Here is a 7500-nt window from a genome sequence, read left to right as displayed (position 1 = left end):
GAAGCAATAGCATGTTGTCCATCCTAAATGCACTCAATTTCAGATTCTTGTAGAATCATGGCAATTTCTAAGGAGCTGAAACAGTCTAGCAAATGTCTTGCTTATAAAACACAAATGGACTTGAACTGTTTGGTTTCAAGCTTTTCATATAGCATGCTTTGTATCTGGTTTAATTTCACCTCTGTAAAGTGATATCTAAAACAGAATAGCTCAGAACCGAAATGGAATATCATACATTTTGGATTCAAATTTTTACATTTTTAATAAATTGTAGAGTAAAGCACAACTAATTTGAACAGGTATTTTTATAGAATCAGCTTTTTCATTTGTGAGCTGAAAACAGGTTCTTTGACATGCCTATGACTAATCCCTGCTAGTGACTTCAAAATCCAATATAACACCCAATCTGTTTGATAAAGATCTAATCATTGCCAAATTAAGGCAAAGGCATCATATCAGAACCAGAAAATTTAGATAAAATGTTTTAGAAGTGTTCCATTATACTAAGCTTTTTGACGGTCACCTAACTTTCCCTTTCATGTTTCCATTACCACAAACATCTGTGGTTCCAAGTAGAATTAGAAGCATCAGAAATAAAAGTTTGAATATGACAATATAAGACAATTATGTTATAGTGAACCCTGTTAACCTGTCATGTAGTGAAAGGTCATGTGGTATTGTTTCTGTTCACAGGCTAGCTGGCTATGAAGCCTCTAGGAGCTTTCAGTATCATTGCTGAATACTTTTTCTATGATTCTATTATTTTAACTTGAATAAGCCTACAAATACTTATGTGAGCTGGAGTTTTTAGTACTCTCTTTCCATAAACGTTCTTGCACAGAAAAATTTGCCTGCTTGATTATCCACAGAAGTAAATAAAAGAACTAGCTTATGAAGAAAGCTTTTATGTTTGGCTTTTATCCAAATTCACATTATGAACAATTTCTTTCAGCCTTTTTTTTTTTTCAAACCAGTATAGATCCTAACCCCTACTTTTTTCAAAGCTAGATCCAGGTGATACTCACATAATTAATATTTGTATTGTCAGTATACTACAAAAATACTTTAGTTAATTGATTTTGACCTAGGAGTACTTATCCCTAACTCTGGTGTTTTTAGGGTGACTCTTCAGCAACATGCAGATGTGCATAATCTTCACATAAAAGTGTTTACCAGTCAAATACATCAGGAATTAGGTGCAAGTCTCTCTTCCCTTTGTTCTCAAAGCATTTGTCAAGATGAAAGACCACATTTAGAAATTAGCCTTAAACTATTTCTCCTTCAGGGGCTCACTGCCAAGATACCTTCTTAAACAAACTGCTTTGTTTTTCCATAGACATTTTCTCTTACAATTGTGTAATCAAGAATTAAATGCGATAAAGAAGTGTATGGCCAGGGTCCATGATCTTAAAGAGTGATCTACTACATAGTACACATGGCTTAATCTAGTTAAACCACTCTGCTTCTGCCCATTCATGATTCATTAATAAAACCACCACAAATTAAAGCCTGTTTAGACAATCCTGATTTATTACAACATTTAAGCAAACATTTAGACTCCCCCCTGACCCCCAGAGGTGGTAAAATCACCTACTCTGGATATCTTCAAAAATGTCTGGATGCTGACCTTGCTAGGGTCATCTGACCCCAGCAGTCTTTCCTGCCCAAGTGCAGGGGGGTTGGACCTGACGATCTTGAGAGATCCCTTCCAGCCACATAATATATGAAAATGGGAAGGAATATTGCATAGGTATATTCTACTGTGAAGTGAGCTCTTTTCTTGAATATGCAGATAATAGTATTCAAAGACATGATTTACATAAATTGGTTTATTGTTCTTTTAGGGAGAAAAAGGGTGATAAAAATTAACATGGTAGGTAGGGCTCATTTGAATGTGTGTTTTAATTCTCCTGACTACAAAGCCCTACATCTAGAAATGAAAAATGGAGGTCACACATGATGGGGGACTGTTTTTCTGAAACCAGGGACTCAAATTGACTTGCATGCAAAACTGCATCCCAAAATCTTGGAAGCAAAATCTCATGCCATGTGTATGTGTTACACTACAGCAGGGTAAAAACTGCATGCACACTAGCCCCTGTGGAGGCCACAAAGCCTACCAAGTTAGGTGCAGGGGGGTCAGGAAAACTGCACCCCAAAATCTTGAAAGCAAAACTCATGTCAGGTGTATGTGTTAAGCCACATCAGAATCAAAACTCATGACATGGTTGCTTGTGCAACTCACTGTCTCTGTCTGGGGGCAGAAGCTGTTCCTGGCTCTGTATTGATTGTTTCCTCTCCTTAATCTGTGGTTTTCTAGGTGTTAATCCTTGCTCATTAACTACTGTGTATTGAGCTGGTCCCCGAGTAATCATGACTGATTGTGTTAACACAGTAGCTAGCTGGGATAATGAGTTAATGAGCAAGGATTAACACCTACCAAACCACAGACTAAGGAAAGGAAAAAATCAATACTGAGCCAGGAACTGCCTCAAGACACATGCAGTCAGTTGCACAAACACCCATGTCATGAGTTTTGCCTGTCAGCAGCTACAGGTACAGGGCCCCACACCCATCTCCTTGAAACTTGGCAGGATTTGTGGCCTCTGCAGGAGCTACCATGCCTGCAGCTTTGACCCCACTGTGGCTCAACATGTACATGTGACACAAGTTTTGCTTTCAAAAATTTGGGGTACAGTTTCCACAAATTCCCTGCACCTATCTACTTGAAACTTGGCAGGATTTATTCCCTCAGGATGTGCTACTATTTCTGAAAGTTTCATCCAAATCAGGCCAAAGATAACCAAGTTATAGGCTGCTTCAACCTTCCCCATTATATCCTGTGGGCGAAACGTCAAAACAGTTTCACTGTTTTGACCCTGTTTCGATGGAACAAAACAGAACAGCTGTTTCCAATTGAAACAACATTCAAAACAAAATGCTGTTCCATTGAAACATCAAAACACTGGTCGAAACAGAATGCTGCCATTTCACACAGCCCTAGTGAATATTACTGTTATATACTTTCTAGTTTTTACATCCACTCTTCAAAAAAGAATATTCACTTTCATTTATTGACTACTATCCCTGGAACTAGGACAATAACCTTTTATTCTCCTAAAAATATCCTTCTGCAATGGGCCTCGCACTGTAAAAGTGGGTGGGATGCTTTTTCGTGACCAGTCTAATTGCATTTTTTTTCCTCTGGTTAATCTAGGTATTTCTCTGAACTCACCTGTCACATCTGATGTTTTTGATGACATTTTGGGAGGCTGTCCCCCACTTCATCAGAGCAAGGCAGGTAGTTTCTATTGGCTCAGCTCTTTTAGTCCTCCAGGCTCTTTCCCCTTGTCTCAGTTCTGTTCAGTCTACGGAGCTCCCTCAGCCTAAATAACTGTCCCCGGTTAGGACTCCATCATTAGCCTCAACTGATCATCTACAGTTAGAGGGTCTCAAGTTGTCACCCCTGTATTCAGGTCTCTTGTTATCTCCTGGCCCCCACAATCTTTAACAGCCCCCTATCAACCTCAGTGGTCCCCTTCAGCCTCTTTAGGCACAATCCAGGCCTCTGGTTCCAAATGCACTGAGCAAATCTCAGAATCAATTCATTGCAGTTGGGCCCTAAGCTCCCAATTAGTCCTGTTGGCTTCTGTCAGCTGTCACCTGAAGTGCTTTCTCATAGTTCCCTTAATCTCTGGTACCACTCCTGAGCTTTATACAAGGAGTTCCTTCACTTGCACAGCCTATGCCAGTCTCCAGTTCCCAGCTGTGCTTCCTTCAGCTCCAAGCAGGAAGCTCTTGCCTCCAGCTTTCCCCAGGTCAGTCTGACCCCTCTGCCTCTGGTGCAGGGCTTATATCACCAGTCTGCTTCTTCCAACCTCTCAGAAGCTTGCCTTAAAGGTGCAGCCTACACTTTCTCCCTCTCTCAGGGACAGGACACTGTCCCCACACATAACACTGTCTAACTTTATCTTCAGAAGCTACCAGCTTTGTGTGTAATGCATAGGCCTCATCATGCCTTTATGGTTCCTTGATACAACACTTTTTGTAAAACACAACAGGCACTAACAATGTGAAAAAGATTCAGAAAATAATGCAAAGCATGGAAAAGTTCCCACTCAGTGAGCACATCAACACAAGATGCTACATCACTGTAGTGATGTGCTTCAGCAATGTAACATTGGCAGGCACAAACTGTGATGCTGATGCAATGTCACTATAACCAAGCACCACCAGGACAGCACAGTAACGGCTGTTATTGTGCCTTCATTTAGCACATCCTTAAGTAAACACTAAATGATGGGGCAGTAAGAACTGTGCCATGGGGGTATGTGTAGATATGCCCAGCAAACAGGTAAAGCAGCTCAATCCACTTAGCTTTCAAAACAGAAGGGTGTGAGGAGGTATAGGTAGGTATATTCGACTGTAGACATATTCTACTATTTATTGTTTGCAAATACCAATATGAGAAAAATTTCCGATAGTAGTTGCTTCTGTTTTCAGGTAAAGGCATAAGATCTGTTGCCCTGAGGGATCAAGCCAATGCTCAGGATATCAATATTGTGCTGTTAGAAAGGACAGCATGGTGTACAATTGCACATATACAAACACACAAATCAATTAGGTGCACACACACACATACTACTAGCGCAGGCACATACACATTCAAACCAGCCTAGGCACATGCACACCTATCACCAGTTTAAGCCCATATATGCTACACACCCCAACTTTAGACAGAATCAGTTACCAGTTACCAACACCTGCACATCCAATACACATACGTGGATTACAAATTTATATACCTCCCCCACACACACACAATGATATCTCTATATGTATATAGTTTCGTAGTTAGTAGGGTCAGAAGGGACCTGAGCAGATCATCAAGTCTGACCTCCTACTGCGGCAGGAAAGAGTACTGGGATCAAACGACCCCAGCAAGGTGATTGTCTAGCCTTGTCTTAAAGACCCCCAGGGTAGAAGCCAGCACCACTTCACTTGGAAGTAGGTTCCAGATCCTAACCACCCTGACAGTGAAGGAGTGCTTCCTGGTGTCTAATCTGAATTTAGACATCAGGAGCTTGTGACCGTTAATTCTAGTCACTTCTGGTAATGCTCGGGGGAACAGGGACTTCTCCAGTGCCTGCTGGTCCCCTCTGACTAGTCTGTAACAGGCCACTAGATCCCCCCTCAGGTTGCTCTTATGGAGGCTGAACAGGTTCAGGTCCCAGAGCCTCTCCTAGTAGGGCCTGCCCTGCTGCCCCCTGATCATGCAAGTGGCCCTCCTCTGGACCCTCTTCATGTTGTCCACATCCCTCTTGAAGTGCAGCGCCCAGAATGGGACACAGTACTCCAGCTGCAACCTGACCAGGAAGGTGCCATGTAGAGGGGGAGTATTGCCTCCTTGGACCTGCTTGAGATGCATCTGTGGATGACACCACATAACAAGATTGGTCTTCCTGACTGCATTGCCAGCCCATGTTCATCTTGGCATCAATGATAACTCCAAGATTCTTTTCTGCCTCTGCACTGACAAGAAGGGAGTTCCCTAACCTGTAGGTATGGTGCTGGTTCTTCCTCCCCAGGTGCAGCACCTTGCACTTATCACTGTTAAACCCCATCCTATTCTCATCCACCCAACCCCTGTAGCCTGTCCAGATCCAAATGCAGCCTACTCCTTCCTTCTAGTTGTCCCAGTAAGATTTTTAAGAAGTGCTAGCAACACAAGAGTTAAGTGTGATCATGCGCAGACAAGGCCTATGGAAAATTCCGCAGCATGCTCAGCATGTGCCCTCTGGGTGAACTCTAAACCTGTCAATCACCCATGATCTACTTACAGCCCTGCGCATGCTCTGTTCTATACAGACAAGTAACCTGACGCATGCTCAGTCAGTAAGAGCATGACATCAGTGTTCTAGAAAATTCTTATAACAAGCACCCTGATTGGCTAAGGGGTAGCTTTAAAAGGCTTCTGACCCCCCACCTTGGGTGTGGGTTTTGTGGGCGTCGTTGGTGAGAGAGTGAAAGACCGTGTGCTATCTGTAGCAGAGGCTGCTTTCAGCAGGGACTGCGAGGCAGAGAGCAATTTGGGATTCAATCCCCTGGTTCTCTTCACAATCTCACACAGCGAATTCATACCTTCGATTTCGTTTTCTTTCGTACTGACTACTCTGATTACCGAACTTATTGGCTTTGACCTCGACCTCAATTTCGATTACCTCTATGGCTTCGACACTGATTCTGGCTTTCACTTACCTGGCATCTGACTGACTTTGGCATCCATTATCAACCACGATCCAGCTCATCCCTACTTACCTTGATCATCTCCGCTGCATCACATCCCGGCTCTCGACCTCGGTCTCGTCAATGACCATTCAATTGTCCAATTGGACTGGCGTCACGACGTTCATTCCATCCATTGAGTTACAGTTTTGTTTGTTCATTTATTCCATTTAATGAGCTGTTGACCAGCCCTGGAACTATCAAGTTGGGCAGCCGCACCTAGCTCTGGCTAGAAAGCAAGGACTTACTTGAGAACCCTGTAGGCCAACAGACCCCTCCGTTGTTTATTGTTTGCAACTAATTAACTGTAACTGAATAAAGCATCACTACCTACGCCATCAAAAGCATAAGTCAAATAAATCTCTATCTGTTTTGAAACCACTACGCTTCCGTGCCTCAGAACTCCACCTCAAAAAATCCCGCCTGTTCTGTGTCCGATTGCCACCACCCAGCTGTTCCACCATGACCAATACTGTGAGCTTGGTTTACCAACTCCGGTTTGACACTAGTGTGCCCACTTTTCCCCACATCTTAGTGTCATGCAAGTTTGAACAGGGTGCATTTTACCCCCTCGTCCAAGTCACTGATGAAGATGTTGAACAGTGCAGGTCCGAGCCCTGTGGAACCCCACAGCCCACATCCCTCCAGATCAAAAATGACCCATACACCACCACTCTCTGGATGTGGCCCTCCAACCAGTTGGCAGCCCATTTGACTGTGTAGGTGTCAACACCACAGTCCCCCAGTTTTTTAATGAAAACAGGGTGAGAGACAGTGTCAAAGGACTTCCGAAGTCATTAAATAGGTTAGCTTTGTTGTGTCTTGCAGGGGCCCCACATTACCCAGTACCTTCTTTTTGCCCCCTATGTATTTAAAAAAGTATTTCTTGTTGTCCTTAATCTGGGAAGCTAGTCCCAGGTCCATCTCCGCCTTGACCTTCCTGACTGCCCCCCTGCATCCCCGAGCAACTGCAGTATAGTCCTTATATACATATACATGTGTATTCATGTACATTTAATACATATATGTGTATTGACTACTTTACACACATACCACCCATCTACATATACACACAGGTGAGTTCCTAAGTTGGGTATTGCGATATGTATGTATGTGCTTCGTATACCTGGGGAAAGGTTAAGGAAAGAAAGTAGAAGTGTAGGGAGTTAAAGTTACCGGGATTAGAACTGGTATACTACAGAGGCCTGGGTTGAA

This window comes from Crocodylus porosus, unplaced genomic scaffold (genome assembly GCF_001723895.1).
Source record: "Crocodylus porosus isolate Cpor-Errol unplaced genomic scaffold, CroPor_comp1, whole genome shotgun sequence".
NCBI classification, from domain to species: Eukaryota; Metazoa; Chordata; order Crocodylia; family Crocodylidae; genus Crocodylus; species Crocodylus porosus.
Note: the sequence above shows the minus strand (reverse complement) of the source record.